We start from the raw sequence: 23,036 nt of genomic DNA, 5'->3' as shown, positions 1-23,036 counted from the left end.
AGCGCTATATTAAATTCGGAATTTGCCACACTTTTATCGCAGAAAAAGTCAACGGTCCGAATCAATCGCGACGCGCAATAAATATGGAGGACAAAGATGGAAAATGGCGATAAATTACCATAAAGCCGCCGCCGGCTATAAACGTCCATCCGACCTAGCAAAAGATCACACTTTCGCAACTGACAAAAGAGGAGTAAAAAAATACATTAGTAAGTAGGCAGTTGCCTCACTCTTTCCGTGTGAAATAACGTAACGTCCGAAATAAAAAATAAAACGCATTTGTCTCACTATCCTTCAAAGTGAGAATGGAATATACGAGACGTTACGAAATCGCGAGTTCCGTTCGTGGTTTTGAATTTGGAGTTTAATTTAAAGCCACGGACTGTCGCTCCAGACTGTAAAAGCAATATGGGGGCGCCAGTTATGCTAGTAAATTTGAAAAACCCGAAGATTAGACGTGTCGTTTATTCATGCATGAAAGTACATAAGAAAAGATAAAATATTTAGTGCGCGATCGTAAAAGTGAACCAAAACATATTTAGGCAATAATAATAACAGAAGCGTAACTCCATAGAGTCAATTTCTAAAAATAAGTATACGACTTATTGTCATATATAAAGTTGAACTTATGGGTGAATATTTTAGGAAGTGTATTCATACATATATGTATTCATTACTGTCGGACAGTTGTTAAGCTTGTGAGTAAAACTGATAAGTGGTGGGGGATACGACTTGTGTAAGTAGACCGCGTGTGGCCACATCTACTTGACTTATTATATGTATATATGTGTATGAATGATGCAAGTAACTATAAAGGTTCAATAAAGCAGTCTGACTTTATTCTCTATTTGCATCGTATATAAAGTTCTTTCCAAATTAGGGCACACGGAGACATAAAGCGCGCACGAAGACACAATAAGGTGTGTCATTGTGTTCCGACTAGGTAGGTATGAACAAAAAATATATTAGTAGATAAATATTTTTTTAATTTTTGAATTATAATAATCTTTCTTGAAGTGATAAATAAAATTTTTCATTTTTGTACTAACATAAATATCCTAAGTAGCCTACCTTTCTTAATGACGTCTTGTTTGTCTTCAAAAGATAATCGTCTTAACGATTTGCCGAACAATCGATCGAGAGTGCAACATTCCAAGGCTTCGTTATTTGCCGAGTCCCTTTCCATATTTGTACTCAATAAGTTCTGTCAAAAAAATCAGAATAATATTCAACACAAATTAGAATGCTCTTAGGGAAAATTCCATAAATGCTTGAAAAGACGACCAAATTAAAATATGTTTTGTATTTAACGGCACACCCATACTAACAATTCGCCGGTACCGCGAAAGGAACAGAATTGAGTCCGTGCAAGCCGACGACGCGGCGGACCATACCATAAAATTCCACTACCATTACTTCAGGTAGGGCCGATTCCGATTTTTGAACTTCAGTAATCCGAGTGGAAAATATCAATTTTGGACAGCGATTTGAATTTTATGTTATTGAATTATTGATATTTTAAAATTTTAGGTGAAAGATTTTAGAGAACTAGCCTAGTCGGCACGCCACTGTAATACATATGTATACAACTTATAATATGTACAAGTATGTATGTAGATCATTGTGCGATATTGTGTACGGCGGACGCACGAATTCCATTGAAGATTCCGATGGAACATTTTATTTTCATGTTGTGTCACTCCTTGTCCTTTTATTATTTAACCACTTAATCGCCACACGTTTTTAGACACCGATTCGATTAGTTTTTTTTTATGTTTGTGTTTAGTGTCAACCCTTGACACTACCTCTTGAATATATAACAAAAATATAAGGAAAAATATTGACTTTTTTCAATTTCATTAGTATCACAGAATATTTTTAGATGTCATTGTGAAGAAAAAAAAATAATTTCGAATCATAGTCTTAAACACGAAAGCGCTTGTCGATTAAGTGGTTAAATATAACTCGTACAACAGACTATATTCGACTACAAATGTTACATACATATGTATGTATGTGTATCATTTACAACGTTTTTATAAAAAAAATCATTTAGCTCTTTGGATTTAAAACTCGGCACAAAAAACTTTTTTACGAGTTAAATTAAAAATTTCAAAATTCCATCAGTTCAAAACGAAACCGCCTGATGATGATGATGATTCGAGAAGCTCCAAATTTGATTACACCTAATGATCCACAAAAAAATTGGACAACTTTTGAAGGACGCACTAGGTGAACTAGTCGAACATTAATTTCGACTGACCCACATAGTAATTACGAACATACCCAACATACATAATATGTACATACATACATACATACATACATACGAGTTATATCACTGACAGACGAACACTCATTATGAGCGATTCGGTAATAAGCAACAACGTACAATGTACATACTTTAACATGTGCATATGTATACACCATAGTTTTTTTCGATAATTCGAATTTGCCATGTCTACTCATTGTGTAGGTGATGTTTCGTTAGCGATTTGCACTGGCTGTTTTCTTCGTAAACGTAGGACAATCCATCACCCCCAGTCTCGGTCGCTTTCGCAATGTCCTGGCGCTGAATTGCTAAATGTCGTGTGTGTGTGTGTGTGCGTTGCCACATGTAATTCCCTTCCTGTTAGGCAAAAGGCGCCCACTTGCCAAGATTAAATAATAGTCTCGGCTCAGATCATGTTCATCATCAGGTCCATGCTTTCGACGAGAGTACCTTTGGAGACCGTCTTGTTTGACTGCGACCCAATTGCATTAAGCTTGTTTGCTAGTTTGCCGTCTTAATATAAAGTGCATAATCTAATCTTGGATTACTCAAATATATGTACACACATTCAAGTCTGTTTGTCAGTCCTTTGTATGTATGTAATTATGCGTCTTTACAAGTTTTTGCTTGATTTCTATCATAAAAATAAATTACGACACTCAACTTTGTCATATAGTTCATATGTAGCAGGTTTTTAAGGTATCCTTTAGCTGCATTGCGATTAAGACTAACTTTGATTAAATTTCATTGAAACAAATTACCTAACCAAAGTTGGATAAAATCGCCACATATATCATCGATAGTGGTCTTCATTGTGGATAAAACGTTTTTAAGGGCGAAAACACACCGCGTGGTATGGGACGACATGTGTCTTTGACTTCCTGCTGTGCACGTGCGGAATGAATATATTTGGGAGGTCGCACGTGTATGCATATTCATGTGCAACCGACAAGTTTCTCCTACATTTATCCAAATTTGGGATTCACCGATATCGATCACTGCCAAGCAAGCATAAATACAAGGATAAAATATCACTGAAAACACTCCAGGGGTTGATTTTTGGGAACCATGAATATGGACTAGGGGTGCTGCGTTTTTTTCGCATGTCCCACTCAGTATGCTTTCGCCCTAATTTGCGAATCTGCACAACTATTGTAGAATTCGGACATTGATAAATAAAAAAGTAATGATTTCATATAAAAGTTATAATACTAAAAAATAGGTTCTCAACTAAAGACCTCATTTGTAAAATTAAATATAGCGGGCATAAAGAGCCAGCACTGAAATGTACATATAAATAAATAAATGATTCCTTTCTACACAGTTATTAAAATTTTTACAAAATAACTATTTAATACTGGTATAAAACCTAATTATTTAAATTAATAAATACACACATATTAGTTAACAGTACGTACCTCCAAACTAAACAATCGAGCTCATATTTCCACATTAGAAACTTTTAAAACGGAACAATATAAATACACAGATAAAATCAAAATAGAAATAGAAGATAAGAAAGCACTTACAAAAAGCACACACTGAAGAAAATTCTTATCAAAATTGTACAATCACAAAGAACACGCACAACTAAGGAGTTTGTACATACATACATATATATGTATATGTATGTATGTATGTTCATACAAGTGGCTAAAATTTAAAGCCAACTCGTCTACTTCTGAAGAGCGTTTGAATGCCGAGGCTCATCCTCGAGGATCGATTATCTCGTTTAGGGCCATCTAGCATGGAAGGGTTCTCAAGCCTGTATAAAGTCTTTTGATCTTTCCTATGTACCCAGAGAGAGAGAGAGATAACCGCAATCGCCGATGTGAACGATTCCCCATTGTTCCCGTAATCGAGCGTATCGACAAACGTCCATATATTATAATTATTGTGTGTGAGCTCTGAATTACAACCTCCAACTATGTATCTATCTGCTCCAGCATCGCAGCGTTTCGATCCTTGAAATAGGTGAGGATAATTTATTTGAAACAGAAAAAGGGCGTAGAACTGGATACATACTTTAGAGCTATTATTCATCACGGATGAAAACACTTAAACGCTCATACACCCGAAAGTATAATGAAAGTCGTAAAAAAAGAGGAGATTGGATTGGACCACGCGTCCCAGGATGCGTGTAATGTATTTTAGGCCTCCTACTGCTAGTTACATTCCTTCCAAAGCTTATTTTCTTATTTTATATGCGAGTACTTGTGAGGTGAATGGGTATTGTTTAACGTTTTAATTACACGTGCTTTGAGAATTGGTCTGGACAAAGAGCGTTTTTAATTGGGATAATGCTTATATGCTCATATGAAATTATGAATGCATTGTACATTAATTTCTTAACGAGCCACATTTTTGTACATACATAAAGAACCCTGGAATTATCCATACAATTTGAAACAATGTAACATATACATAAATTGTAGACTATGCACAGTGCCTACATATACAGATGTATGCCGAATTATGTACATTGTAGGTACATCTCTGTTGCTTTCTTTGCTTTCAAATACTATTCACATTATTGAAAATCGGGGCATAACCATCAAGACGCCTAACAAACAATGATCGGTGCCATTTAAATATTAAAATATAAAAGCTGCGTCAAAATGCTAGAAGTTAGCATAAAATCTAAGAAATATGGAGGGCAGTATGTTAAGTATGTAGAGTGTGAGCAAGTAGAAGTGAAAGAGATGTATTGAAATATTATTCAAGAGAATTTACTAAAAAAGGTTCCACGACGAAACATCCCCTAACAAAACGGCGAACGACACAACGATAACGCGACATAATGTCTACGGACAAAATGATAACCCGACAAAATGATAACGTGACATAATGTCTACGGACAAAATGATAACGCGATATAATGTCTACGGACAAAATGATAACGCGACATAATGTCTACGGACAAAACGATAACGCGACAAAATGTTTACGGACAAAATGATAATGTGACATAATATGACATTTACATGTTAAAAGGTAATTTACTCGTTTGTTATTTACAATTAAATTTCGATTAGACTGGCTTATCTTATCTTATTATTAGAGGTAGGATAGTCACAGTGCTATCCATTGTTCGGCAAACCTTTAACAATGCATTTACAACCTTTGAACAATACACGGCCCTCTCAGGCTCCGGTGACTACTTATTATTTATTAATATGTCAAAGGACGTGTATAGACCTTCGTCATCACACGTTTTATTGAATTCTTGTACTTTTTTTTCGATACTAAAATTCGTTTTGGAACATATACATGTCATATTATGTCGCGTTATAATTTTGTCCGGGGACGTTTGTCGTGACACCCTAAAAAATATAGCCCACAAGTACATATGTATGTGTTACGTTTTAATGATTTTGACAAAATGTATGGATTGATAAACGTAGCCCAGAATTGGTTAATAGCAGTGGATAATAATGGAAAAATTCTGCTATAAATGATTTGTAGTTGCCTACTACGAAGCTTATTTCGTTCCTTTAATTTAACTAATTGGAAAATGGTTCCATACAAAAATCGAACCAACTAAAGACTACAGTAATGCAATTCCATCCCTTTGAATACACAGCAGGACAAACTACCCTTCCAGAACACTTCACACGTATGTATATAATACAAGAAATTGCAAATTAAAAATAAATCTACCTACTTTAACTGATCTACACTTAACCTCTGGATTAGTAATGACTAATTAAAACACCATTGTGTAAAAAAGTTGCGGTTAAAATTTGAGAAAAGTGCGGAAATTTTGCAAGGAGTTTGATAACATGCTTAATACTTGCACGTACATATGTATGTCTTTAAAACCTCCATCTCGCGAAACGACGGGATGGTTCGTTCAAAAAAGGAAAACCTATGTAGCATCTTGGGTATTCAAAATAAGAGAGAGAGATATACAAAAAAGCAATGCAGGGCGTACTCGACCCGATATTACGAGCACATCTTGATTTATCGCCATCCCCGATTTACATAGTGTGTTTATTTTTCATAGCTTTTTCTGTATTTTTTAGGTGCTTATCGATTATTTGAATAAGGTATACGCGATTTCACACGAGCTGTAAGAGCGGCCAAGGCGTGGGTGCAACCAGCACACTCAAGGATAACTCTCCATCGTACGATATTACATATATTTGAACAAAAATTAACATAACAATGCCCAGTATAAATAGTCGTCACTATTGAAAATCTAAATTGAATGATAATAACTCGTCGACTTCCTCGTGTGGCATTAATTTATGCGTTTTTTTTTCGAAATGAGTATGCACTTAAGTCTTACCCACACGAAATTACCTAAGATTTTTAAGATTTTGTTAAATAAACTTGTAATTCGAATCGAAGGTGTATTTGTAATTTTAATTCATCGATTCAGCACTCGAATATATTGCCGTTTTTCCCGGATGAGTGCATAGTGTAGTGACGCGGCGCGACGAGGCACGTTCAACTTTTATCAAACTTACATAACTATATTAATACAAAGCTTGTAAAAAATAGCATTAGTAATACAAAAGAGAAACCATTTTAACACTCGATAAAAGTTGTTGCTTTATCCACCAAAGTAAAATATATATTTTTTAAATCATAAACGATTTATAGTAAATTGAAAATAAAACAGTCCTTCTCAGAAGGCTTGCATAATAATCCGTTATAAATTTATATTTATGACCAAAAGAGCCATTATTTGTCAGACGTTTTCCATTATTCATCGCATTCCAAACATTTTCTCTAAGAAGTCCATAAACGAAGAGACCATCGCCAATATGTCTGTCGTAGAATTGCTACCTACTATATCTATATGTAATGTCATATGTTTCTCTAATCAAAATTAATTTTTATGTTTACTTCTTCTAGTATGCCAAAAATGTGTCATTTTACAATTTTCAAATATATTAATGTTTATTCAAGCGAAACTTTTAGTATTTGAATAGCAAGCCACATAATTATTAACTTCTTCGCGAAAGAAAAAATGTTAACGGTTATAAATATTTGTATACAGTAAAAATTACACGGTTTAATTTTTTTATGTCGAAAGCAAATTTATTTTTCAATGGCGCCAATATTTTTAGTGAGAAAATGGCGACGGCTAGGTGTCAAATGAGAATTAAAAGCATGTCATCATCATCATCACTGGACAGCAATGTGACTAATTATTTCAAATAGAAAGCGTGTGATAATTATATTAAATTGCAGACATCAATAGCGATATTTCAAATGCATACCATATATTAATATACTTTAAATTACATATCAAGTCATATACAATAAAAAAAAAATTAGAGCAGAACTTTTTACTAATAACTGTTCATCAACACTGAATCAATTGTCGTTTAGATGGAAAGTTTTCATCGAAATATTATTCATCAAAATTAGAAATATAGCTAATCTGGCAAACAGTGGTACCAGACTCCACTATATTAATAATGATATCAATAGAAGTTTCAATACCGTCTGTGAAGTTTCGCGTTCGACGAAAAAGTTGAGACGGCCAGATGTTTACGACATGTTCTACAATTTACCATCGATTATAATCCCTAATGAGAAAAAAATTCTCACCATATCCTTATTCTACAAGAATAGATCAATCGTTACATGTAGCAAAGCAAAATACGCTTGTATAAAACTTCTCCTTCCAAACAGCAATGGCAAAAGTTAAACGTTTTGTAAATTTACTACTTAACGTATAACTTATAATAACCCACGCAGAGCTGTGAGCTTTCGCCAGTTCTATTATACAAGTTAGTACAAACATTTTGATAACTTACAATAATAAAACTAACAGTCCGCAATTTAACCCTCCGTTGATTTTAACCCGTCGAGAAGATCGTTTCCGAGACAATTTAACCCATTCACCTCGGCCTTTGTCAATGCGACACGAAATCGATTTCGAGGCAAAAACCTAGTAAGCATTGTGTCGCAGTCGATTTGAATTCGTCGAAACAATGCGACGATTATCTATTTCGCGAAAGATATTTCAATAATAAAACGCGTCGGATAACAAAAGGTTTTGCGTTACCTTTTTAATGGCGACTTAGTTTCACCTTTGGGCTATAAAACTGGCACGTTCGCACGTAAAAAACGATGTTTACACTTGGGAGCAAAATGGAGGGAATTTAAGATATCGTCAATTTCAGTCAGGCAGCATACATTTGCGAGGCTTTTCGCTTAATTTAAGCCCGAGACTTGGCGAACGTGTAAATTTTTCACACGTACGCGTTTCCATTTGCATGCTTTTCCACTATCAGTTAGTACATACTACTATACATATATTCTATGCAGTCGTAAGTATCTTGGGTAGCTAGTCGATGTTAATAGCGTGGAAGGAATAAGGAGAAGAGACTGATGCTTCATACGATTAGTTCCGTGATATACGATAGTGCTGTAAAATTCAGAAAGAACTAATATTTCATTATGATAGAAGACTTCAAATATATGTATCAGATAGTATAAAGGACTTTTTTTACAAGCCTTTTATATGTTTTAAAAAACATATTGTATATGTAGTGAGAAGAATTGCTAACACTACATATTCTTCCTACAAATTGTGCATTTAACAAGTTCCAGTCCTCTCCTCATCGAGAAGCAAAAAGAGAAGTCATCGGATGAGTGATGAGATCTCTATATGTATAATCATCATCATTTTTGCTATTCACCATCCACTGCTGAATAAAAGCCTCTCCAACATCCCACTCCTCACACTTTTCTAATTTCATCCACGCATCTTCCTTGCAGCTTTCCTTTCACCCTTTTACATTCTCTCGCGTATCATTCTAGCACTTCATTATTGTAGCTACGTGACCGATCCATTGGAATTTCAATGTCATTACTCTACTATGTCAACTAACCTTGTCATACTTCTCACCCACATATTCCATTTCTTAACTCTCTTCGTTATGCCAAACATATAGCGTTCCATACTAATATAAAATACCTTCTATATTCTAATAAAAACGATTAACCATGAAAATGTGAATATGTAGATACATACTAAATACCAATCAGCCAAAATCTTAAGTTAAATTTTCTCACAATCACAATACTTCATTTATTGAAAGGTACTTCATATAGTTAAAGTAAAAATTAACCTGAACATTTTAATTTGATGATTTATCTATATATATATATACATATGAGTTCGGTCTTTCGTGTCATGCGGGGAAGACGTGCTTCTGCGTTCTTCCCGCTATTACTCGCTTAAACCCGGCTATTGCACGAAATTTAATCTAAAAATTTAACCATCTAATCACTTATTTTACTAATTGCATCCTAGTATAATTTAAGTGTAAAAATAAACAGACGATCGGCCGTTAACAGCGTTTTTAATATCAGTGATTGCGAAAAATTTTGTGTTAATTTTGTGTCAGTTACAAAAGCGTATACGAACGAGATACATCTCCCTACCTGAATACAAAAAAAATAAGGGTCCCTGCTCGCCAGTCAATTCGGCCCCACAGAAGCAATAAATCTTCCACATAATTGCTTTCAGACAAAAATTTTTAACGAACTTTACTTAATAGAATAATAGCAAACAGAAACGGTGTTTCCCAACTGTCTAATAGTTCTTTTTCATATTTAATTTATATTAAAGTAATTCGTGTAATTTTATATTCTTTACTAAATTTATTATTAAAATATTAAATTGCAAACCGCACTCACATATATAAATCCGTTGTCTCCAAAGAGGCGTCTCACGATAAAGATCTGTAAAAAAGTAGTATAACAATTGCTAATCTATTATTATCATAACTAACTACTTTCACTTACAAAGTAACCCTGTTAAATGGCATGTAATAACTCATAAGTGATCCAAGTGATACCTGGGATGACTATCTGTCAAAGCTGACCACAGAGAAGAGTCTATGGCGGTAAGAACTCACTCCTTGAATGGAAATCTCTCTCAAGTACCGCCTTTTTCTCAACACATCTTGGATAAATGCGAGAAAAATAATATCCAAACCTCCAACAAGGTAAGAGTGACGATGGATGATAGCTTAGCTAATAGAAACCTGTATTTAGCCACGTACAATGTAAGAACGTTATCGAGTGAAGGAAGTGTGCTTGCATTAGAGAATGAATTAGAAAATATCAAATGGGATATAATAGGACTTAGTGAAGTAAGACGAAAACAGCAAAACCAAATAATCCTAAAAAGTGGTAACTGTCTCTACTGGAGAGGGCTACCAAATGGTAGAGTAGGAGGAGTAGGGTTTCTTATCAATAAGAGAATAGAAAGAAATATTATAGAAATAAGCGACATATCGGAACGTATATGCTATATAGTATTAAGAATCTCGAGCAGGTACACTTGTCAAATCTTCCAAGTGTACGCCCCCACATCTAGCCACCCAGACGAGGAAATAGAAGACTTCTACGAAAAAATACAGGACGCATACGATAATAGCCGTCACCACTTTAAAATAATCATGGGCGACTTTAACGCAAAAATAGGACAAAAGGCAAATACTGAAAGAGCAGTAGGCAATTTTGGTACCGGCCAAAGAAACGACAGAGGCGATCGCCTCATAGAATTCGCAGAACACAACAGGCTCTTTATCACTAATTCATTTTTCAGGAAAAACACCAACAATAAGTGGACTTGGGAGAGTCCTAAAGGAGACAGAAACGAGATCGATTTCATCCTAACAAATGCCCTGCACTCCGTTAAAGACGTTAGTGTTTTAAGTAAAGTAGATATAGGTAGCGATCACAGATTAGTCCGTGCCAAGATGGCCATTAATATAAATTGCGAACGTAGGAAATTAATAAAAGGATGCAGTAACTCTCCAGATTTCGCTCAACTAAGGTCTAGGAAAAAGGAATTCGAACTCGAACTTGGAAATCGATACGGGAAATTAAACCCAGAAGCAGACATCGAGGAATTGAACACTGTAATTAGTTCGGTTCTAACCTCAACAGGTAAGAAATTAGGTGGATTCAGGAAACAGATTAAATTAAGCAAAATTTCAGCGGAAACAAAAAACCTAATTAAGCATAAAAGGAATTTAGATAGGGATAATAATAAGCAAGAATACAATCTAGTAAATAAGGAAATTAAAAAGAGAATAGTCAGGGATGTCAGGGATTTTAACAGCAAGCTAATAGAAAATACCATTAAGAATAACCGTAGCCTGAAAAAGTGCAAACAGGATCTTTTCTTAGGCAAAAACCAAATGATCGCAATCAGATCAGAGAGCGGAGTAATAATTAGGAATAGAGAAGAAATCATAGACAGAGTTTACACGTTCTATGCAAAACTATACGAGAACGACAACGGCCAATTCCCCGCTCTGGAATCGACACACGGCCAAAGGGTTCCTGCAGTATTGCCTAGCGAAGTAGAGGCCGCGCTAAAAACTGCAAAGAACGGTAAAACCCCAGGGGAAGATAATATTCCCATTGACTTACTAAAATGTGGCGGCCCCCCCCTAATTAATATCTTAGCTAGGCTTTTCAGCAAATGCATCCAGAACCAAGTTATACCAGAAGGATGGAATAACGCAACTATCATTTTAATACACAAAAAAGGCGACAAAAGCGATATCAAGAACTACCGACCCATTAGTCTACTTTCAGCGGTCTACAAGCTCTTCACGAAGGTTATTACAGAAAGGCTGAAGAATATCCTCGACGAGAACCAACCTATAGAGCAGGCAGGGTTTAGGGCAAATTTCAGCACAATGGACCACCTCCAAGTAGTTGGCGAACTAATCGAGCGCGCCAACGAATATCAACGGCCATTGTGCCTAGGTTTCGTCGATTATGAGAAAGCCTTCGATACAGTTAGTCATAATGCAGTACTTAACGCTCTAAAAACACAGGGAGTGCCGGAACCCTATGTGGGACTGTTAGCTGCAATATATAAGAATGCCACAGCTTCGGTTAAAATTTTTTCAGGTACAGATAGATTTAGCATAGGAAAAGGAGTAAGACAAGGAGATACAATCTCGCCCAAGTTATTCAATGCGGTGCTTGAGGGAGTTTTCAGGAAATTGGATTGGGATACAGCCGGAGTAAGCATCAATGGTCGCTTTTTGAGTCACCTTCGGTTCGCAGACGATATAGTTTTAGTAGCTCGTGATTCAGCTGACCTACTTATCAGACTAACACAGCTGGACAGGGAAAGTAGAAAAGTAGGATTAAAAATTAACGTAGATAAGACTAAACTAATGTTCAATAGTTATTGCATGCCTGATAGCATCCCCTTAGATGATAAACCAGTAGAAGTAGTAAATAATTATTTATATTTAGGTCAAATAATTGACATGTCTGGTAGTAAAAATGAAGAGATAAAGAGACGTATGAAATTAGGGTGGAGTGCATTTGGACGGATGAATGCTGTTTTTAAATCAAAAATGCCACTCTGCCTGAAGAAAAGGATCTTTGATCAATGCGTTTTGCCAGTGATGACGTATGGATGTGAAACTTGGACACTGAACGCCAAGATGCAAAATAAAATCCAATGCACTCAAAGAAGTATGGAACGCTGTATGCTTGGCATAACGAGGAAAGACAGGAAGCGGAACACGTGGGTGAGAAATATGACAAGGGTAGTGGACATAGTGGATAGAGTGAAGAGATTGAAATGGCAATGGGCGGGTCACGTAGCTAGGAGGATGGACGAAAGGTGGACAAAAGAAGTGCTTGAATGGTACCCGAGAGAAGGCAAAAGAGTAAAAGGAAGACCGCAAGGAAGATGGGTGAACGAAATTAGGAAAATGTGCGGAATGAGATGGATGAGTGTTGCGCAAAACAGAGACGAGTGGAAGCGTGTTGGAGAGGCCTTCATCCAGCAGTGGATGGCGAATGGCTGTAAATGATGATGATGATATATACATATAGAAATTTAATATTCTTCTCAGCTACAAATTCATAGCCTCATCATATTGAACCAACTAAAAGACAACCGACACTTGACTATGATGCAAATGGTTGTAATAAAACGAAAATGCAACTCTCAAAATCATATAGATACCTACATTCGCAATTTCAAAAGTCTCGATTGCAGACAAACACTGCAACGTAGTACAGACGACTCCCAGAGCAAGGAACTTTCGTTATCTCCGCCTCGAAGCGTAAAGAGGGTTAAAGGTTATCCGTGACCGTGACCGATGTCATCGACAAACAACAAAAAAGGTGAAGACGACGAAGAAGATCATTATGGCGAAGCGCATAAAAGAGTTGTCGATTCACGCTTCTTCATTCGAACATGTCTCCCGATTTGGAAAACGAAACCGCACTGGAGATTTTCCTACTAGATATATTTATTTTTATTTATTTATTTATTTTATTAATTGAAAAATCAACAGACAGGATGTACAGAGATAGGTATAAAAAACACAAAAAGTAAATAAATAATATATGTAACACCCGAGTCCAATAATAGATTTTTACAAAAATGAAAAAGATAAATATAAGGAAAACAAATTAAAAAGTAAAGAATAAAGGCATGACAAAATATGTAGTACATTGCATAATTAAACTATAGTATTAAAATAATTGGAAAAGGTTATAAGATAGAATATAAGAAGAAATTGAAATTTACAAATATAAAAAACAAATGAAAAAGGTAAATACAAAATAAACAAATGAAATGGAAAGGAATGAAAGCTATAATATGATTAAATAGCACATTACATAACTAAACTAAAGTATAAAAATAATGGAAATATTGGAAAAATAGAATAGAAGAAAAAATGAATGTATGTACGTATGTATATAATATAACAATATCATAACAATGTGAAATGTGAGCCGATACTTCCGACGCGTCTGCTCTCTCTCTCTCTGTATACTCAGATCGTTAAGTTTTATGCGATCTATTGTACAAAGTATTTCCTCGTGGTTTTCTGCCGGGACGTAGAGGGTGGTACTCGAATGAAGTATGTATTGTACATATGTATGTATGTTACTCGTGTTACTTATTGTATGTATAACCCTCGTTCGACGACGATTCGCTTATTTTATGGCAGTTGTGAGAGGGTTGAACAAGACAATTTCTACCCACGTATTTCATATGGGATAGTGCGAATGAAGAATGGCGAATGTTGTTGAAGAATTTCTTGATTAAAAGTAGGGACTATGGTTACATTCTACATGGGACTACAAATGGTGCACATGTAGATTTATTGCACCCCACATATTTATTAATTTATTTATATTTTGCCATAGTGACATTACAGAGTAGTTCCAAGTCGTCACTATGGGTATACAAAAAGAAAAAAAGGATACAATAATAAAAATAAAAAATTACCATAAATATAAAACAAAAATAAACAAATCCAAGTTAAAAGAAATCTGGTTGAGCAGCTTGATGCCCCTGGCAACAGGCGACGAAACCATCAAATTGATATGTGCCCCAAGTGAAGAGAATAAATTGCGGTATCCAATGTATCTGAGTTGGCTAGGAATATTGTACAATTAGCTAGAAGAATTTGAGGATTGCTCACCAAACCAACCAGTAATTTATAAAAATTTTCCCCAAATATACTCTACGTTGTGACCAGGTGCGTCATTTGGGGGGGGGGGGGGCAATAAAGGCAATCCTACGAAACATATTGTTGAATAGGATTGCCTTTCTATTACTGTTCTCACTTATCTCAAAAACAGATGTGCATAATACACAAATAATAATACACCCCCCCTTACTGTCATTCCTCACTGGTCAAAAATTTTGCCCCCCCCCCCTGTGAAAAGCTGAAATGGCGCCATTGGTCGTGACTCGAGGGAATTATAACCTAGTGCTCCCAGCAGGTAATCACCAGGATAGAGCCAAGGATAGCGACCCTAAACTACCAGGTAGGTACATCTGTGAAACCTCATCTGTACTCTCTCGATTCTCAAACAATGGACCTTATCACTAGGGCTCCATATAATAGAAGAAAACTCAAGAATGCTTCGTACTAGCGAAACATATAGGATACGGAGTATAATACTAATGCACTCTGTAAAGGTTTACTTGCATGCAGTATGAAACCCAACATTTGTGTAACTTTTGCAATATCATCAATACATTACACATATATGTAAGTGACAAAACTCAAAAACTGCAATAAAGTTTAAATTATTCAACTTGACTAAAAATCGAATAATATTGGCGAAATGAAGATACTAGATGCCCCTTTCAACCTAAAACATGAAGGCAGTATTTGTAAACCTTTTTAATATTTATTATCTAAATGAAAATTAAAAAAAAATTAAAAAAATTGTTCATTTTTCCTAGAACATAAGATTATAAAATTCCCATCTGTGGTGTATTTGTGGTTTTGTGTAAGTTTAAGTTAGATGACTATAATATTGATATATAGAAGTAATAAAGGATTCTTTCAAAATTTACCCTCTGACAAAAATAGTTAGGCAAACAATGAATCAAAGGGTTAAAATCCCAATTGAACTAAAGGGTTATAACGAGTTGAATAATCAAATATTCAGACATCTACTGTAAAATTTTACTCGTGGAACAGGTATAGTTAATATTTTATTCAGGTTTATTGGAATTTCAAAATGAAAATAGAATATGTGTATATAGTATATACATATAGATATGTATGAAGGTATAAAAAAGTTTTAATTTGATTAAATATTTACATACAAATTAAATATGTATGATAAAACTTTCAGTATATTAAATCGTTTTTTAAAGATTCGCCAAGGGCGTAGAAACACCTAGAGACGACCCCTAATAAATCAAGGGCGTCCCGACAGAATTTTCCTGAATTGTTTATACTTCAATCTGAGCTTAGACGACCGTCTGATTAAGTTAGAATATTAAACGGACAATGAAATTCGAGACTATTTTAATGCGAAAATTAAGAAAAGACGATAATATTAAACAAGCAAGGTACATATATACGGAGAATGATAATAATTACAAAGCTCTCCGCAAATCATCAAACTGTGAAAATTCGCAATATGATAATGCGTCAACACAGAGATACGACCTTCGCCTCTACAAAAATGGGTTGTTTTCGAACTATCGACTCGAAACGCGTTTAGAGACTTGTATGGCAAACAATAATATTAGCGCGCAAATATTGAACCGAAAAAATATAATACAATACATACATATGTATATGAATAATATTGAATCATAAATTGAATAACATGAATTGAATGTGATAAAGATGTGGTTGCCCGCATGAATAGCGAATTGCGTAAATTGTGATATTATCTACGACACATTTCCAACAGGGTCTATGTCAAAATATGTATTTGTAATAGTTCCGAGTAATCGAGGTTACGAAATTTGACTACAATGTATATTAATACGAGGATGAATCGAAAGGATGATACTTAAAAATTGGCAATCAACCTGAAATTCTATACGTTTGAATGTCTATAATGAAAATACGTGTAGACTAGAAACTTTCAAATTGAAAATTAGTTGACCATGTCAAATCGCAGGCGATGAAAACACACCAAAATCGACCAAATATTGAATTGAAATCAAATCAACATACACAGAACAAACACTGAACCGCGACACGATTCGGAGGCGACATATTCAGAAACTACCATAGACATACATATGTACATAAATACTGACCCAATAAATAAGAGTCAAGCGAGACTCTGTATGTATTGTACAAAATATATTTATATACGCAGCGGGGTGGGTATACAGTGTAAAATATAACGAACCTCGTAGCATATAAATATGCAATTTAAAAATGCAATTGTTCATTGTGCAGCCGAATGGGTATATATATACGTATATGTATATTACAATGTAAGATAGGTAGGTATTGGGTATACGTAAGTTGCGGAGAACGCCCCTGAATCGATTACAAACGTCAGTGATAAATTAAATACGTATTGCTAAACGCCCGTTTTACGGTTGCCCTCTTGCAATTATTATAGCGGATCGTGTTACCGAATGCAATATAATACTTTAATTGCACACAAGTGCAACGCGGAGGCTTTCCGAAAACGGACAAGCGGGTGGATGGATGTGTCGCGGGATCGACTGCAAGCTTTGAGGTGTTTCGCAAATGTGTGACGTGATAATTGTATATGAAGGGATCGGCGTGAGAATACGTTATATTAAAATACAAAGTTTATTGTCACTATTATAAAACATTAGTTATTGTTATTATTGGTGTCGAGTCTTCACGTTGTCAGTCGTTTAGTATAAAATTTAGTACACGCATACGTACGTCTTCCTCTCAATATGGTTTCCTTAAAGATAGATCAATTACGAATAACCTTTTGCTTCTATACAATAAATATTCTCATTCCCTTGATAATAATATTCCTGTAGATGTGATATATCTACTTAGAAGCAGCGTGTCGTGACTTTTTAAAACAGGAGACTAGATATGGACAAAAAAAATGTTCTGAGGAAATCATTTCGCGAGTCTTTTGCCATATTTGTACTCAAAAAGTTCTGTATAAATATGTGTTATTAACAACAATAAAAATAGTTACCTATCCTAAGCGGAGTACCCCAAGGTACAATTTTAAGCTCTATATTGTTTGTTATTTTAATTACATTAAGACAACCAATTTAACTGAGATGAGACATAAACGCGTATTTTATGAAACCGAAGCTTTTTGGAACTGAAACAATTTTACAAACGACATTTTGGCGACTTATCAATCACAAAATCTTAGCTACCAAATATCAATTTGAAAAACTAATCATAGAATGTGGAATATGGAAAAGATTCTTTTGAGTTATGTATAACCTCATATACACAACAAGGACATTTGAGACACTCATTATGTATAATATGTATAGAAATTTTTATTGTTCTTTTGAAAGCACACAACTTGAATGAGGATTTAAAAACAGGAAATCATCTACTTATATTAACATAATGAAATTAGATAAAGGATGGTAGACCTCGAATAACACAGTTAAAATAATGAACCTTGTAACATAAAAGGAATCTTTTGATTAGTAGTGACTTATGAATGTGAAACACAGACCTTGGATATTATATACTAGTTGCAAAAGATCAATTATGATATTATGAAGAAAAGCACGACCGAGATAACGAGTAGAAGCAACATTTTCCAATAGTATAAAGATAAAGCATGCAATGAGATGCTGACACAATTAAGAATGCTATGTAAGAATATTTTCCAGATAAAAATGAATGATAGTTATATATATGCAAACTGTTCTACTTCCAACCAGGATCATCCAGGATGATTAGTTTCCCGGCTTCTAGCCATGAATAGACTTTAAAAGTCGTTTCGAGCGAACAATGGGCGTCTGTCGCGTGTGTTTTGAAAGATAAGGACCAAAGAAGAGGGTTTTATTTGCGTCGTAAACAGTCGTCGCGCAGGTGAGTGAGGGTTGTCCATTCTTTTTGTGACCTTTTCGCGGTCAAAACAGGTAAGTTTGACGAATATCGTGTAAAGCGTCGTAAATCAATTGACGCGGGTGGTCCTTTTGTCAGCTACATAGATGCTGTGTGTATGTTGTTCGAGAAAAGGCAGATAAATCAATCGAAAATGCGTTTCGTGTTCAGGTAAATGGAAAGAAATCAGATACACACAATTCTTGTGTAAGCCTTTTTTTAATGGCATTTTCGACTTTTACTATATAAGAAGATTGAATTATTGGCAAAAGTTTTATTAATACTCATACGTAAAGGGTTGGACTTTTAAAAAGTGTCATTCCTTTTTATATAAATTTACGACAGCCACGTGCGTTATAAAATGGTAATAACGTATGAGGATAATCATAAATGTAAATCATCGAAAGAATCACTCAAACAGTTATTTTCAGCTTGAATAATGCATACAAGTAATACAACTGGGAAAATTACAACACTTTAACGGCTCTGATAATTAATATTAATTACATTTATTCAGAAGATTACATCGGTGATAATAATATCTGCAGCTACGGATTGGAATTAGTTTGCTGTTCGTCTTATTATAATAACATATTTGACGTTCTGTAATTGAATGTGTGCCAGAAGTGAACTTAAAAAAAACAGTTGCCTTAATTATTTGCTGGTTTAAAGATTTAACATCGAAAAGACCGAGTTTTTATATAATTAGGGAAGATAATTTATTTGCAACAATGTTTGGACCAAAGTAATATGGCTAAGTTTCATGAACTTAAATAAGACCGTGACATGAAACATGGCAACACAATCATATGGAAAGGCAACAAATATAATTTTAATAATTAGATACATTAAAAATATACATACTCGTTATCAGGTTCGCCGATGATACATGAGGTAAATCTTGAAAATCACCTGTAAAAGAAGAAAAAAAAATTGATAATCACACACATATGTACATATATATACCTATCGTGCGTACACGTGTAGCTACGATCAAAAATAATTACTACCATACACAAGCTAACGACACACTAGTTCTAAGAAAAGTTGAAACTTTACACAAGACAAGTTCGTAAATCTAATTTTATAGGCTAAGCAAATTGGTCAATTTACACGTCCTGTTCAGAAACACACTGAAGAATCTTCTGGAGTATTCAAACTTTAATGCAGAAAGTAAAGGTGTTCGGCAATTTGGAAACGGTCAAAACTGTACGACCAGTACGTGACTCAGACAAAATTAAACTTGTGGGTTGAGGTGTGGTATTTGTGGCAAGGCAAGAACAGCATCACCTGCTCCAGAGTCACGTACTACGATACATCTGAATAGTACATGTTCAGGTATTTGAACGAGGTACCAAAGCTGTCGCGAAAACTTTGCATAGCATCACGCGCGACCAACAACTGTGTTTGACTAAACGGTTTGTTTGAACGTTTGACGAGAAGTCGTCCTTGTGCAGGTCGTATGCAAAAGCCGTTATGTGGGATAGCTTCATAGTTGAAAGTGCAGATCTTCTCTCAGACGACCGTTTCAAGAGTTAGTTTGTCATTTTGTAAGTACTAGCAAAAATAATATACGCAGTTATTCAATGTAATGTAGTATGGTATGTATTAATTGCTCAAAAATAACTGCTGGGTCAAAGAAAATGCTTTGGTCAAACAGCTAACTTAATTATCCTAAAATAAATACGAGTCCCATAATGTCCTTTGCTACTTGTAGTTGCGTAAATTCTAAACCTTTCATTGTCGCTCTCTTATCTCGATTCCCGTGAGATTATCTTTGGGTGGCATAACTTTGCTACTAGCAACTGAGTGATTCTTAGAATATTTGGTTTTAATTTTTAAATTCATTGCATAATATACCCATTTAGCATGCAGGTCCTCTCTTTCTGCAGTGTATGCACATGTAAATTCCCAACTGCATACTGGTCAGTGTGCAAATGATTTAAACCAGAGCAAATATTTTAAAGTGGATTTGCCGTTCTTTGTACTAATTGTATCAAAGTATGTAGTAGAATCTATTCTAAAAAGTTGAATATCATTACAGAATATATGTAAGTCGAGGCTGATTTAGAAGTGGATTTCACACGGAAGCGTATTCATACGTGTTACAGATACATAGTTTGGGGTGCAAAGTTTCGTAACACGTTTAGCTGTATAAATCCAATTGACTTCAGACGATACTACTCAATGCAAGGAAAAAATATATTAAAAAGGAAACACAGTTCCAGGTTAATAAATATGTACATACCTATGTATATATGTACATATATGAATGAAAATAAAAAACATTGATAAAATTGACTGCATTGCTTTTTCACGTTGCAACGTTGGAGCTGACATCAAAAGCCTCGAAAAAAAATCGGCAGTGACAGTCCGAAAACAAAAAAGCAATTGAAAAACTAAAAGCCCTCGTTAGTTCGGCGAAGGCCGGTGGAAAAAAAAGCGGGGCAAACAAAAACCGAAAAAGATTGAAAAATGTGTACGGATGCATAATTTGAATGTCACGGATTACGTTCGCTTGTAGAAATACATCAAGGTTTACGTCACCGAAAAAATCATTTCATACATACATACATATCATTACACGTACGATTTAAAGGGAAAGTATGTATGTAGGTAAGGGAGCGTAGGTAAAAAACATAATATGTAAATATATACATACGTCTCATCTAAGCGTATCAAATGTTAGATTTAAGATGTGTCCGGCTTAATAAATATAAGGATTTGATGCTACGCGGTGTAATAAACCCGGCCCCGGCTCGAGAAATATGATCTCGATTTTGTTTATGATGTTTATTTATTATGTGAGCATCAAAGTGTGATTTGAAAGTACATATGTACATATGGAGGACACGGGAATTTGAGACGAAGAAATTGGACCGTGTTATTGTTGTAAGGGTGCGTTAAGATGCTGCGACTTGTGTGAACTCAACTTGACAGTTGTGATTCGAATTGAAGAAAAAGTCGACTATATGTAACACCAGAGAAGTAAAACTTCTTTATGCAAATTCTACCACATACACACCAGGTAAAACACAGGTTAGGTTCATGAGGTAGTTCTAAACAAGAGAGAAGGAAGGGAAGGAAAAACTAGGTCTGTTAAATTTGGAAACTTTGTTTTTCAATCGATGCATTGATATTTTAACAAATTCTTTATTATTTTCTTCCTGTAGTTGTGGCTAACATCATTGATAAAACATATTATTTTAATTTGGAATTTTTAACATTCGTATATGTAGGGTTAATCTCGAGGACATTATTTAACTATTACTTTTATTGATAAAAAAATATAAATAAAAAATGAAAAAAATAAATAGTTAAAATTCATATACTCATTAGATATACATAATACACCCCCCACAAATTTTGCCCCCCCTTCCCCCATGGGAAAAGCTGAAATAACGCTCCTGCCTATATAATAACATGATAGATGATAGATACCTATATATATATTTTTTATGAATCGTACAAATGTATTCATTTATGTATAGTTTGTTTCTTTTGTGTTATATTTTTTTTGATGATATTTGGATGAAATTTAAATCTGAATCTACTTTTTCTGTTGTTGAGATAGTGTCATAACTAGTCACCGGAGCCTGAGGGGGCCGTGTATTGTTCAAAGGTTGTAAATGCATTGTTAAAGGTTTGCCGAACAATGGATAGCACTGTGACTATCCTACCTCTAGTCATAACTTTTCTAGAAGAGCTAAAAAATAAAGGGAGCGATTTATCTATAAATTATGCTACGACTAATCCTATGAGAGATTTATTGATTTACAAATTTTTCGATTTCACTTGTGAAATGGTCCTTTAAAAACAAAAAAATATTTTGTCAAATACAATTTTGGAATCACAAAGCCATTAACAAAATTTAATAATATTTAAATGTTGAATGACAGCACATGTTTTATTTATGATTTAACAAATTAAATCTAAAAATTGACTTATTTGTTGGAAAATCCCTACACCAATGGGCTTCATAATTAATAGAAAAATACAAATCAAGTGGTTTTTTCTATTCCTTCTATCTCATAAAGAAACTTATTGAACACTTGTCTAAAACCTTTGAACCAGCGGCGTGCTGCGAAAATCACCCCGTTTTTATCGCACAGCCTCGTTTACGTGTGCCCGAGCAGGATACAAAGGGACTAGGTGACGTCATACCGAGTCCCCTTCTATCCTGCTCGCGCACAAGTAAGTAAAACACGACACGCCACTGCTTTGAACTATTAACCAAAAGCTCATAGCCATTAATGGCAAAACATTATCCATCTTATTGACAGTATCAATAAGAGAGATGATAGAATTGACTGACTACACGACGTTTTACAAATTGGAATTTTCGACTGGTTACCTACCTACGTGCGTAAATCAAGGAGAAGAGTTTGAAACAGGATGCTGCGACTCGTCGAGTGAGTAATGGACGCTTCCTGCAATTGAAGTGCAACAAC

The 23,036-nt window shown here is 34.8% G+C and overlaps 1 protein-coding gene and 1 long non-coding RNA gene across 2 annotated transcripts in view; one reads left to right on the top strand and one right to left on the bottom strand.

Annotated features, from left to right (window-relative positions):
* LOC143916668 (uncharacterized) overlaps window positions 1-23,036 on the top strand; it is a 265,871-nt gene that overhangs the window by 151,328 nt on the left and 91,507 nt on the right. The window lies entirely within an intron of this gene.
* The window catches only part of LOC143916654 (semaphorin 5c-like), a 188,783-nt gene that overhangs the window by 96,958 nt on the left and 68,789 nt on the right, over window positions 1-23,036 (bottom strand). Inside the window, exon 3 of the mRNA XM_077437850.1 lies at window positions 19,450-19,497. The gene's annotated coding sequence lies outside the window, so the exon portion shown is untranslated. The remainder of the gene's footprint in view (window positions 1-19,449; window positions 19,498-23,036) is intronic.

This window comes from Arctopsyche grandis, chromosome 9 (genome assembly GCF_051622035.1).
Source record: "Arctopsyche grandis isolate Sample6627 chromosome 9, ASM5162203v2, whole genome shotgun sequence".
NCBI classification, from domain to species: Eukaryota; Metazoa; Arthropoda; class Insecta; order Trichoptera; family Hydropsychidae; genus Arctopsyche; species Arctopsyche grandis.
The sequence above is the reverse complement of the archived record's forward strand: the minus strand, read 5'-3'. Positions and strand labels throughout refer to the sequence as shown.